This window comes from Mirounga leonina, unplaced genomic scaffold, assembly GCF_011800145.1.
Source record: "Mirounga leonina isolate KUSES-001 unplaced genomic scaffold, KU_Mleo_1.0 Mir_53, whole genome shotgun sequence".
NCBI classification, from domain to species: domain Eukaryota; kingdom Metazoa; phylum Chordata; class Mammalia; order Carnivora; family Phocidae; genus Mirounga; species Mirounga leonina.
In genome coordinates this window covers 4,861,011-4,875,734 of record NW_023270807.1, presented here as the reverse complement: position 1 = coordinate 4,875,734, position 14,724 = coordinate 4,861,011, and the positions used below count along the sequence as shown (strand labels likewise).

The window sequence follows — 14,724 nt, the reverse complement described above, 5'->3', positions numbered from 1 at the left end:
GTTATTTAAGTCACTCAAATTGTGGTACTTTCTTACAGCAGCCCTAGCAGATCGATACAAGTGATTTTTACATTTTCAAGTGATTGGGAAAAAAAGTCAAAAAATCTTATTTTGTAACATGTTAAAATTTTATGAATTCACATTTCAGTGTTGATAAGTATTATGTAATAATAATTACTCATCTCTGTATTGTCTATGACTGCTTCTGTGCTGCAATGGCAGAACTGAGAAGCTGCAACATAAGTCCCTAAAATATTTACTGTCTAGCTCTTTACAGAGAAGTTTCCTAATCTGAGAATAACTATTTGTCACAAAGCATCACACCACACAGTAAAGATGGACCCCAAGAAGGTCAATCTCTTACCATTTTCTGTTACCACTTTCTTTCAGCTGCTCTTCAGTATCCTGCTTTTCTCCTGAAAATTAGCTATGTCATATCTACTTTCCAAGATTACTGTGTATACATCAAGTGAGTGCTAAATATAAATGCCTCATTAAGCAACAAAATATAATAAACATAAAAATTATAAAATTCCACCCACACAGAACATAAGCTGTAACAAACCATTTTAAGGTTAAAATCTTATATAATGGGACGCCTGGGTGGCTCAGTCAGTTAAGCATCTGCCTTTGGCTCAGGACATGATCCCAGGGTCCTGGGATCGAGTCCCGCATCAGGCTCCTTGCTCAGCAGGGAGCCTGCTTCTCCCTCTGCCTGCTCTTCTGCCTGCTTGTGTGCTTTCTCCCCCCCGCCCCCGGCAAATAAATATATAAATAAATCTTAAAAAAAAACCACTTACATACTCCTGGACCATGAACCTGATAAACCCACCAATGTTAGCAGAACTTATGTGACTGATAAAACTAGATAAAATACCTCATATAACTGTCAATGACAAATCTAAGAATTATAATCACATAAATGATTCCACTAAAATTCAATAAGCCTAGGGGCGCCTGGGTGGCTCAGTCGTTAAGTGTCTGCCTTCGGCTCAGGTCATGATCCCAGAGTCCTGGGATCGAGCCCCGCCATCAGGCTCCCTGCTCAGCAGGAAGCCTGCTTCTCCCTCTCCCACTCCCCCTGCTTGTGTTCCCTCTCTCGCTGTGTCTCCCTCTGTCAAATAAATAAATAAAATCTTAAAAAAAATAAAAATAAAAATAAAAAAATAAAATAAAATTCAATAAGCCTAAGCAAGCAAACAAGTGTTACGTATGAATTAAGGCTGTGTTTACCTTTTTTTTTTTTTTTAAAGATTTTATTTATTCATTTGAGAGAGAATGAGATAGAGAGAGCATGAGAGGGGGGAGGGTCAGAGGGAGAAGCAGACTCCCCGCCGAGCAGGGAGCCCAATGCGGGACTCGATCCCGGGACTCCAGGATCATGACCTGAGCCGAAGGCAGTCGCTTAACCAACTGAGCCACCCAGGTGCCCCTGTGTTTAGCTTTTATTATCAAACTACCAAATTGTCGATCAAATACTAAGGGGTTAGCACATGGCAAGAATGATAAATTGTGTTTGCAATAACTCTTTGATCTCAATTTCCCAGAAGCTAAAACGTCCTAGTATTTGTTCACTAAAAAAACAATTAGGTAACCACTGCTTTGGTCAATTGTCTGGCAATATCTACTACAGCTGAACAAAAGGGTCATACTCTATGACCCAGTAATTCAATTACTCATACATACCCAATATAAGTGCATACATATGTACGCCAAAAGACTTGCAGAAAAATCAGGCACCACTTTTTTATAATAGGCCCAAAATGGAAATCCAAATATCCATTTACAGAAGGGATAGATGAATTATAGTAAATTCACACAATGAAATGTTTTTCCGCAACAAGAATGAACTACTCCTACACACAACATGAAATAATCTCACATAGACACCAGACAAAAAGCAAAATACATGAATAATATCAGTTATACAAGGTTCAATAACAGGCACTAGAAGATAGGAGACTACTTTAGAGAAGCAGTTGGGAGTAGTGATTGGGTAAGGATATGAAAGGGGCTTCTGAAATGCTGGTAATGTTCTATTTCTCTCTGTAAGTCAGTTCAATTTGTAATAGCATCCTGAGCTATAGAGTTACAATTGGTGCACTTTGTGTGTATATGTGTACATATATGATGTATCATACTCCAGTAAAATGGTTAAACAAAATATTAAGTTCCACTTCCAGGAGGTGCTTCCTAAGATTACTGGAAATGGACCGTAATGTGCTCTTATTGGACCAACTGTCCCAAAGATAACTGTAAACTTGACAAAATTAAAAAGTAACTACCTGAAGACAATGGAAAGCAATCAAAGCAGTAAAGACACTATAGGGGAGTTAATGAAAAAAGGAAGGGCACTGAGGAAATTTTTATTTATTTATTTATTTATTTCATGGTTTTTTGCCTGAAGGAAGGCCCCGTTAAGCACTGTTAGGTAAAAGAATTTGAACAGAAACCACACTCTTACTGGCATTTAAGAACCAGAGGACAGAATTCTGAGTGACTCCACCAGGTGGGAATTGAGGGATAAAATCAAGGAAAAAAGATATCCACAAAGGGATAGGTCCAAAGTCTACATGTAAACTTGGCCCTAAATCTCCAGCTGATCCCTGAAAGAGGCATGTGTGAAATAGACTACATGCATCCCAGATAAGACTAAAAACTGAATATAGATTTAAGCTGGTGACCACAGGGAAAAATGATTTGGAGCTTGAGCCTATCCTACACTAAAACAAAGTCAATATTCTTTGGAGGTACACCATAGATCCAAAATCTTTATAATAAATTGTTCATAATGTCCAAGATGCAATTCTGAATTACTAAATAAAAAAAAAAAAATACAGGAAAATGTGGCCCACAGAAAAGACAACCAAAAGAAACCAACACCAAGACAATCTGGATGTTGTTATTAGTAGAGGAGGATTTTTAACCTTCACCAAGGTTTCTCTAATGTTAACATCTTACATAACCCCCACAGAGCTGTAAAAACCAGGAAATTAATGATAAAATACTATTAATTATTTTACAAACCTTATGTAAATTCTGTCAATCAAGGCACTAATATCCTTTTTCTGGCCCAACTTTCTTTAAAGAAAAAAATATATATGTTATGTATTTATTTTTGACAGAGAGAGGGAGAGCACAGCAGAGGGAATGGCAGGCAAAGGCAGCCAGATATGGGACGTGATTCCAGGACCCTGGATCACGACCTGAGTTAAAGGCAGTCACTTAACCAATTGAGCCAGCCAGGCGCCCCTCTGGCCCAACTTTCAATCCAAGATCCCACAATACATTTAGCTGTCATGTATTGTTAGTCTCCTCCAACCTGAATATAATTCCTCAGTATTTACAGACAAGAATTTTAAAAGCTGCTACTTATAACCATGCTCAAGGATTGAGGAAAATATGCTCATAACAAATAGGAAATATCAGTAGAGAAATAGAAACTACAAAAAAGAACCCAATGGAAATTCTAGATTGAGAAATACAATACCCAAAACAAAAACATCCACTGAATGCAGACTAACAATGGCAAAAGTGTTGTTACTAAATGATCTATCACAGTTGCTAACTCAAGAAACAAACAGGTGAGCCTTGGCGAGCTGCCTCAGCCAACTGCTCCATCCCAGGGAATCCCGAGGGGGCTGAAGGAATCAAAAGCATAGCTCCTGGCTCCGTTTGCCAACAATGCTGTGGAACAAACCCAAATAAACTCATCCCGAGAAGTTTATAACTCAAGAGAAGACAGTTTGGAAAAGAGAAAGGGAGAAATTTATTTTGGGTGCTGGCAGCTGGGGGAGGTGGCAGGCTCAAGCCCTAACAACCAACCTCTGTGCCCACAAAATGGACACCTAGAGGTTTATAGGAGAGGTTCCAGGGGGTTCATGCAAGAGAGCAGGCAGAGGGTACGTGATCATGGGTGGGGTCAGTGTGTGTATCATGGGTAAGGAAGATGACGCACAGGATGTGGTCTTCTGGGCATTCTACTGCTATCAGGGCTTTTCTGGTCTGGCAGCTGGGACGTTCTCGGTCACTGCAAAGTATCTTCACCAATGCCTCAAAAAAGAGTAAGAAATAAGCACAGTGGGTTTTACTTAGAGCGTGAATTAAACAGTGTTGTCTATCTTGTCTGTTTTTGGTTTTAACTTCTGGGGTCTATAGTTGAGCAAGAGGGCTTGCTAACAGTGTCAGTACACTTGAAGATGAATGGCAGTTATCTAATCCAAAAAAGAGAGGAAAAAACAACAATGAGAAAACTGAACAGTCATACGTGATATGTTGTAAAAATCAAAGATCTAAACGTATGCGTAAGTATAATTGGAATCCCATAATTAGAAATGAGAGAGAATGGAACAGAAAAAAATTTCAAAGAAATAATGGCTGAAAATCTCCCAAATGTAGTATAAGATGTAAATGTGCAGATGCTGGGAGCTCAGTGAACCACAAGCAGGACAAACAGAAAATACCTGCGTACATCATAATCAAACTGCCAACAACCAAAAACAAAAAGAAAATTATTAAAACAACCAGATAAAAATGACAAATCACATGTACGAAAACAGTAATATGAATTACTGGTGACTTCTCATAAAAAATAATGGAGGTCAAAAGACAGGAGAGGGCATTTTTTAAGTGCTAAAAGAAAAAAACTCTTGACAACCCAAAATTCTATATTCAGGAAAAATATCCTTCAAGAACGAAGACAAAATAAAAATATTTGCAGCAAAACAAAAGCTAAAAGAATTCATCACCAGCAAACCTACAATATAAGAAATACTAAAGGAGGGACAGCACCTGGGTAGCTCAGTCGGTTGAGTATCTGACTCCTGATTTCGGCTCAGGTCAGGATCTCAGGGCACTGAACAGATAATCTGCTTGGGATTCTCTTTCCCTGTCCCTCTGCCCCTCCCTCCCTCCCTCCACGTACTAATATTCTTTCTCAAATAAATAAATCTTTAAAAAAAAGAAAAAGAAATACTAAAGGAAGTTTACTTAGCAGAAGGCAAATGATACAAGATGGAAATTCTGATCTTCAAAACAAAAAAAGAAAACTGGAAAACAGAAAATGTTATGTGGGAAAATATAAAATTTTGTATTTTATTTATATATTATATTTATATTTATATATATTATAAATACATATTTATTTATATATATTTCCCACATATTCTCTTAATTTCTTAAAACATGCATGACTTTTAAAAACTTTGAGATGAATGAAAATGAAACCTATCAAAAGTTTTGAGATAAAGAGCTCTTGTTGCTGAACTCTGGTTGCAAATAAGTGCGGCCTGCTGGGAACAGGACTCCTATAATGCCAAATAATGTCCGGAAGGCTGTGGTCCAAGGCCATTTTTGCTGGCTATAAGCGGGGTCTCTGGAACCAGAGGGAGCACACAGCTCTTCTTAAAATCGAAGGTGTTTATGCTCGAGATGAAACAGAATTCTATCTAGGCAAGAGATGTGCTTATGTGTACAAAGCAAAGAACAACACAGTGACTCCTGGTGGCAAACCAAACAAAACCAGAGTAATCTGGGGAAAAGTAACTCATGCTCATGGAACAGTGGCATGGTTCGCGCCAAATTCCGAAGCAACCTTCCTGCTAAAGCCATTGGCCACAGAATCCATGTGCTGCTGTACCCCTCAAGGATTTAAATTTAATGAAAAGTAAATAAAGGTGCAGATTTGTTAAAAAAAAAAAAAAAAAAAAGTTCTGAGATATAGCCAGATCAATTCTCAGAGGAAAAAGGTTAACTGTAAATGACTATATTAAAAAGGGGAAAAGATCAAAAAGGAAAAAAAAGGAACTATTTCAAATCTATATAACCTAATCTTTCACCTTAAGACACAAAAAAGAACAGCAAATGAAACTAAACCCAAAGCAAACAGAAGGAAGGAAATATAATGATTAGAGCAAAATCAATGCAGTAAAGAAAAACAGAGAAAATCAACAAAATCAAAAAGGGGTTCCTTGAAAAGACTTTTTTTCAATGTCAAACCTTTAGCTAAATGACCAAGTAGAGAGAATAATCAAATTACTAAAATCAGAAATGAAAGAAGGACATCACTACCCACCTTACAGAAATAAAATGGATTATAAAGGAATACTAATTTAGAAAAATTCTATGCCAAGTTAGGTAATCTAGATGAAATGGACCAATTCCTAGGAAGACACTACCCAAACCAGCACAAGAAGAAGGAAAAAAAAAAATCTAAAATAGATCTACAAGTAAAAAGAACAAATTCTTTCCCAGAGAAAAGCCAGGCCCAAATGGCTTCACTCGTGAATTCTACCAAACATTTTTAAAATATTACCAATTCTTCATAAACTTTTCCCCCAAAAAAACAGAAGAGAAGGGAACATATCCCAATTCAGGCTATGAGGACAGTATTACCGAGCCTGAAACTAAGTGAAGACATCAAAATGAAAGAAAACTACAGAAAACTACATATCCCTATGACTACAAATACAAAGATCTTCAATAAAATACTCGCAAACCAAATCCACCAAAAAAGCATTATACACTATGACAAAGTGGGATTTATCCCAGGATAGCAATATTTAACACCTAAAAATCAATTCATGTAAATACACCATATTAATAGACTACAGGACAAAAACCATACAATCTCAATAGACAAGGGAAAAGTTTCTAACAAAATCCAACACTCTTTCATGATAAAAACTCAACAAAGTAAATGTAGAAGGGAACTTCCTCACTCTGATAAGGGGCATCTATGAGAAACCCACAGCTAACATCACATTTAGTGTGAAAGTACTAAATACTTTCTCCCTCAGGTCAGGAACTGTGGGAGGATAAATGATGATTACCCAAAAATACCCAAATCGTAATCCCCAGAACCTGTGAACATGTTACTTTACAGGGCAAAAGGAAATTTGCAGATATGATTAAGGATCTTGAGATGAGCAGATTATCTGGGTAGGCCCAATATATTCATCCCAGTGCCATTTGTTGAAAAGACTATTCATTCCCCCATTGAATTGTCCTGGCACTTTAGTCAAAGACTAATTGAACATAAATGAGTGAGTTTAGTTTTGGACTCTGAATTCCATTGATCATATATGTATCTGCTATGACCACACTGTCTTAATCATTGTAGCTTTATAGTATGTTTTGAAATCAGGAGGTGTGAGTCATCCAGTTTCGTTACTATTTTTTTTTTTCAAGACTGTTTTGGCTGTCTGGGTCCCCTGAATCTCTAAATGAGTTTTAGGACCTGCTTGTCAATTTCTTCAAAATTCCAGACAGATTTTGATAAATCAGTTTGGAGAGTTCTGCTTTCTTAGCAATACGGTCCTCCACTTAGTTCTTTAATTTTTCTCCGTGATGTTGTATAGTTTCACTGTACAAGTCTTAGCACTTCTTTTGTTAAATTTATACCCAAACGTTTTATTGATCTTGATGTTATAAATGGAATTATGTTCATAATTTCATTATCTGTTTATTACTAGTGTGTAGAAAAAATAGTTGACCCTTGAACCAAATGTGTTCGAACTGCATGGGTCCACTTAAATGGTAGATTTTTTTCAATAAATACAGTATAGTACTGTAAATGTATTTTCTCATGATTTCCTTAGCATCTTATTTATATTATTGTAAGAGTACACTATATAAAGCAGATACAGAATATGTGTTAAATGACTCTTATGTTATCAGTAAGGCTTTCAGTCAACAGTAGGCAATTAGTTAAGTTTTTGGGAAGTCAAAAGTCACATGTGGATTTCTGACTGCATGGGGGTGGGCACTCCTACCTCCACGTTGTCTTGAGGGTCAATTGTACATTTATTTTTTTTTAATATATTTAAGATTTTATTTATTTGACAGAGAGAGAGACAGCACAAGCAGGGGGAGCAGCAGGTAGACGGAGAGGGAGTGGGGCTCAATCCCAGGACCCTGGGATCATGACCTGAGCCAAAGGCAGACACTTAATGACTGAGCCACCCAGGCGCCCCTCAATTGTACATTTATTTGATGTTGATTTTGTCCTGTGACCTTGCTGAATTAGTTGCAATAGCATTTTAGTGGATTTCTTGGGATTTACAAAATCACAAATGAGATTAGAAAAGGCTCTGAAATGAATCAAAATAAAAATACAATATACCCAAATTTGTGGAATATAGCTAAAGAAGTACTGAAAGAAAAATGTATGCTTTTAAATGACAATATTTGAAAAGAAAGGTATCTACTGTCCTAAGAGTCTGCCCTAAGAAGCTAGAAAAACAACAAGAACACACAAAAAAAAACCCAGATTAGAAAGAAGGAAATAAAAATAGGAGCAGGGCCATCTGGCTGGTTCAATCAGGTAGAACGTGTGACTCTTGATCTTGGGGTCCTGAGTTCAAGCCACACGTTGGGCATAGAGATTACTTTAAAAATTTTTTTAAATAAAAATAGGAGCAAACATCAGTACAAGAAAATTAGACAACAGAGAAAATGAATAAAGGAAAAAAACTGGGTTTATTTTTTTAATATTAACAAAATTGACAAATACCTATTAGCAATATCAGAAACAGGCAATATCACTACAGACCCTACATGTGTTAAACAAATATAATGAACAACTTTATGCCAATAAATTCAACAACTTGATGACAGGGACAAATTCTGTGAGAAATACAACTGTATAAAACTGACATAACACAGACTAAAATATCCTAATAACCCTAACTCTACAAAAAAAATTGAAATCCTTATCAAATGAATTCCCACAAAGAAAACTACAGGCCAAGATGGTTTCACTGGCTAATTCCCTCAAACACTTAAGGAATAACTAATGCCAGATGATTATCATAATATTATGATATGTCATGACCAAACAAGGTTTATCCCAGGAATATAAGGTTGTTTTAACATTAAACAAATAACTCATCATCATTCATACTACATCACTGCAGAAGACATTTCTTCATTACAAAAATCTAATAATGTCCTTCATTTTCTCAAATTCTTTGGTGGCTCCCCATACCTACATAAGAGAGAGAAACTTTAACATGGCTTGGAAGGATCCTTTCATAACCCTGCCCCTGCACAGCACCCACATCTCTAGCTACCAACCTCCAATATGCAACCCATAAACCTGCTACAATAGCCACGCCCTGTGCCTAAGACCTGCCACTCCCCTCCTTCCTTCCATTCACAAATTCCAAATCTCCACCTGAGCTGAGTTCCTCTGAAAGCCTTCCTGACTTGGCCAGGTTGATTTTATTACTCCTCTCTCTGCATTCCCACTGCATCGTTTGTAACCCTCAGTATAACAGTACCATTATTTCTTTGTTTTTCTCTCTATTCAACTATCACTGCTACAGGACAGGGACCAGATCTTTTTACCATACGAACAGAATAAAAAAAGCTATCTGAGATACTGGTGCACTCACATCATTTCAACAGAGGCAGAAAAATCATTTGTCAAAAGTCAATATACATTTGTGAAGAAAAAAAACTCTCAGCAAATTAAGAATTAAAATAAATTTCTTCAAGCTAAGAAAGTCATCTAAGAAAAATCTACAACATATCTGACTTCCAAGTAGCACTAACCTCAGTAACAATATTCAGCATTTATATGTGCTTATTTATCTCATTGGTCCTCACAACAGCCTTGTTTAAAAAAAAAAAAAAAGTATGGAGACATTACTGTATTGTTTCAATTGATCTGAGACCAACTCTGGGTTAGAAATATTAAGGGTTAGAAATATTCAATCATATACCTAAGTAAGAAAGCCAGTACCAGTACTAGAATCCAGTCTTTGACCTAAAGTACTTTTCCACTAGAGTATGCGGTCTCTTATCATCAGGCTCATTTCACAATAAACAATTAGTCTCTACCACAAACCATACTTTGGTATCCTTGTCAAAGACTGAGTGCTGCTGGTCCCTGGTGTGGCAATTCTTAAAGTTTTCTAGTAATGCCATTCGTTTAATTATAGCAAATAGTAAGATACTCAAGACAACGATTATATTTCATTAGTTGATAAAATAGGACAAGTAACAGTAACATGGAATAAATAATCCTAAAACCCATATTAAAAAGAACCTCAAATCCCCCTTCCTCAGAATGGCTGTGACACAGGAAAGAGCACAACCACTGGCCTGTAGTCTTTCCCTTTATAGGTCTAAAATGCAGGAGATAAACAGGTAACTCAAGGCCTCAGTTAAATTTTATCTCCAATCCACTACCTAAGAATGCCCTAATTGAGCAACTTAACAGAGAAACCAGAGTGACATGGCCACTTCTGAGTTTCTGATTCATATGAATCTCTCATGCAGGAAAATATGAATGCTGTCTTAACACCACACCTTTCCATCTGTGATACACCCATAGCCAGCAAGTTCCACAATGAGGTTGGACTTGATTCTTCACTGCACAACATGCACTTCACTTCAAAGCACACAGGGAAATCCAATTCCCTTGAAATAATCTATGAACAGAACTACAAAAAAAAAAAAAAAAAAGATTTTTCTTTAAAGTAGCTTTGCCAACCAGCTGCCTATAGGCCAGTCATTTCTGTGCATCCTCTTTCGTTTTTGCGACTCTGAGTCATCATTTATCCAGGACAAAACATTAAACAATTAAGATATCTGACCTTACTACCGTTGAAAGTCAGTGACCACAGAGGTATCTCTCACTGACATTTACAGTGACTGAAGTAAAAATAAGGACCTCTTTTCTTCAAGTGACACAGAAAACTCAAAATTCACTGGATAATACACTACACCAAGGAGAGTGCACCAGTGTCTCGGATAAATAGCTTTCTCATGACTATTTTATGGATAAGCCAATAGCGTAACTTCAAACTTCTCTTTAATAACAAGAATTCAAAAATGTTTAGACAATATCTTTAAAAATAAGAAGTCCTTTTTAAATTTCATTCTTTTCTTATTAATCACCTAAGCAAAAAAGGGAGTTAACAAGGTAATTTAGAATTCCCTCAAGTACGACATCATGTACAATGCTGAGCGAACTATAAACCAAAATTCCTAACTTCACAGTATCACCCTTGAGTCTAATTACGAGAAGAAATTTAAAATGTTCAAAGAATGATAAGCTTAACCAATCACCTTCTGACACACAGTTTTTTTTGTAAAGCTTGCCTCTAGCTGAATGATTCCAACCAACCATCTCACCATCAGCCTGGGGCTGGCACAGCTGCTGCTATCTCGAGGATAAAGTTAGGAGCTGCCACCTTAAGACAGAGAGAAGTTGCCACAAGAGGTATGACACTGAGGCACACAGACCAGAAATTAAGTAAATCAGCCAGAGACTCAGGAACACTGAAAGGTGAAAGCCCCATTCCCAGTTTCATAATCTGAGTAAAGAAACTTTTGCACCCACTATTCTACCCCCAAACCTGCCTACGGACCACATTCCCTGTGACCCAGTCCTATTCTCTGTTCCCAATGGCAACACCCTTTCCTCCTGCTTCCTCAGCACTATGAAGCTCTAAGAAATTGTCCTTTGTGTCCCTAGTCTGCAGCTGAATGCTAAGGCCAATTTATTTTCCCCACTCCAACTGCTCAAACCACATCCCCAACCCATAGTCAAATTTCACATAAAATCCGTTCAAAGATACATTACAAATCTTACAGTGCATGTGAAATAGGCAGTTTCTAAATCTTCAGCAAAAAGGGAAATTCCATAGTTAAAACAAGGCAAAGAGAATGCTTAATTGCAATTACAGGTATTGTTGTATCTGAGTTTAAAAAGCATAATTGCAGGGGTGCCTGGGCGGCTCAGTCATTAAGCGACTGCCTTCGACTCAGGTCATGATCCCAGGGTCCTGGAATCGAGCCCTACATCGGGCTCCCTGCTCCACGGGAAGCCTGCTTCTCCCTCTCCCACTCCCCCTGCTTGTGTTCCCTCTCTCGCTGTGTCTCTCTGTCAAATAAATAAATAAAATTTTTGGGAAAAAAAAAAAAAGCATAACTGCAGGCCACCAGTCAGTTAAGTGTCTGACTCTCGATTTCTGCTTAGGTTATGATCTCAGGGTTGTGAGACTGGGCCCCGCAATGGGCTCCGCGCCAGGCATGAACCTGCTTATAATTCTCTCTCTCCCCCCCCAACCTAAAAATAATAATAATAAAAATAACTTAAAAACAGAAATAAAAAGTAAAAAGCATAATTTCAACAGAAAAAAATTATAAATACGTGAAATGTTGACAAGTCTTATTTTATATATATATATGTGTATGATTTTCTTGAATAGGTCCTCATATAAAAAAGGCTGTTCAACCCTTGTGCACAGTTGGTAGAAATGTAAATTGGTGCAACCACTCTGGAAAACAGTATGGAAGTTCCTTAGAACATGAAAAATAAAACTACTGGGGCACCTGGGTGGCTCAGCTGTTAAGCGTCTGCCTTTGGCTCAGGTCATGATCCCAGGGTCCTGGGATCAAGCCCCACATCGGGCTCCTTGCTCAGCTGGGAGTCTGCTTCTCCCTCTCCCTCTGCTGCTCCTCCTGCTTATGCGTGTGCACTCTCTGTCAAATAAATAAATAAAATCTAAAAAAAAAAAAAAAAAAAGCCTACCACATGATCAGCAATTCCACTTCTGGATATTTATCTGAAGGAAACAGAAAACTATCTTTTTTTTTTTTTTTAAGATTTTATTTATTTATTTATTTATTTGAGAGAGAGAGTGTGTGCACACAAGCAGGGGGAGCAGCAGGCAGAGGGAGAGGGAGAAAACAGGCTCCCTGAGGAGCGGGGAGCCCGATGCGGGGCTCAATCCCACGACCCCTGGGTCCTGGGGTCATGACCTGAGCCAAAGGCAGTCGCCCAACCAACTGAGCCACCAGGCACCCCCAGAATCACTATCTTGAAAAGAAATAAGCACTCCCAAGTTCACTGCAGCATTACTTACAATGGCTAATACATGGAAATGACCTATCACCAGATGACTAGATACAGAAAATGTGTTATATATACACATTTATTATTATTCAGTCATGATAAAGAGGGAAATCCTGCCATTGGAGACAACAGAGATGGACCCTGAAGGTAGTATGCTAAGTGAAATAAGCCACACAGAGAAAGACAAATATTATATTGATCTCACTTAGATGCGGAACCTAAAGAAGAAGAAAAAACCCAATTCATAAATACAGAGAAGAGACTGGTGGTTGCCAGAGGTGGCAGGTAGGGAGGATGGGCAAAATGGATGAAGGGGGACAAAAGGTACAAACTTCCAGTTTAAGATCACTAAGTCCTGGGCATATAACGTACAGCGTGGTGACTATAGATAATGACAGTGTATTGTGTATGTGAAAAGCTGCTAAGAAAGTAGATCTTGAAAGTCGTCATCATAAAAAAAAAATTTGTAACTAAGTGTGGTGATAGATGGTAAACTTATTGTGGTAATCATTTCACAATATAAACATTTATCAAATCATTATGTCACACATCTAAAACGAATACAATGTCATGTGTCAATTATATTTCAATTAAATTTTTTAAAGGGCCGTTCAACAGAGACATGATATACTTGACAATCTACTGTATCTCCTCTCCTAATCATTCCTCATCATGTCCCATAAGGAACAATCTTGCAGGAAAATCTACAATCCTTCCCATGTAGAATTATGGTAACTACTAAACAGTTCTCACATTAAGAAACCATCATTTTATGAGGAATTCTTAATCGCAGGAAACAAACTGAGTGTTGCTGGAGTGGGGGGTGGGGTGGGAGGGATGGGGGGACTGGGTGATAGACACTGGGGAGGGTATGTGCTCTGGTAAGCGCTGTGAATTGTGCAAGACTGTTGAATCTCAGATCTGTACCTCTGAAACAAATAATGCAATATATGTTAAGAAAAAAAAAAGAAGAAGAAGAAGGTAGCGGGAGGGGAAGAATGAAGCGGGGGAAATCGGAGGGGTGGACGAACCATGAGAGACGATGGACTCTGAAAAACTGAGGGTTCTAGAGGGGAGGAGGGTGGGAGGATGGGTTAGCCTGGTGGTGGGTATTGAGGAGGGCACATTCTGCATGGAGCACTGGGTGTTATGCACAAACAATGAATCATGGAACACTTCATCTAGAACTAATGATGTAATGTATGGGGATTAACATAAGAATAAATAAACAAATATTTAAAAAAAAAAAAAAAAAAAGGAAGAAAAAAAAAAAAAAGAAACCATCATTTTGCTTATCTTAGATGCCCAGAAAAGTGTACTATTATGGAAAATGTTGTCTGCTAAGAACATTAAGGGCAAATGTCTATATATGTGAACGCAAAACAAAATCATACAAAACCCTAATTTTTTAATTTAAATTCAAGAGAACTTTTAAGTTGTCCCTAATCTTAAAATTGACCAAAGTACATTTCATCAACTTCATAAACCTAGTAAGCATTTACCTTTAATCAACTGGGAAAGTATAAGACCCTCTACCTCAGTCCTCAGTAATCTAGAGAATCCCCTGCCCTCAGTGAGTTTACTGTATGTTATCAATCTAATGGACTGTTGGATGAATGCCTAGCCCTAGCTAGGCAGTTATTATAATCGAAGCTGCGACTGCTTACCCATTTGAAAATACATCTGAGAAATAATTTTAGCTAAACTTGATGGAAAAATCTATGAAAGCTAAAACTTTTCAACAATAACAACAAAATAGAATAGAATATCAATACAAAGTTTCAAGTATTAAAGAATAAAATTAAAATCACATAAAATATTCTTATGCCATTCCCTTGAGTGTATTTTTTTTTTTT

At 37.4% G+C, this 14,724-nt stretch overlaps 1 protein-coding gene and 1 pseudogene across 2 annotated transcripts in view; one reads left to right on the top strand and one right to left on the bottom strand.

The window, feature by feature from the left end:
* Positions 1-14,724, bottom strand: part of ZFAND3 (zinc finger AN1-type containing 3) — a 336,375-nt gene that overhangs the window by 273,729 nt on the left and 47,922 nt on the right. The window lies entirely within an intron of this gene.
* Positions 5,322-5,676, top strand: LOC118001297 (annotated as a pseudogene).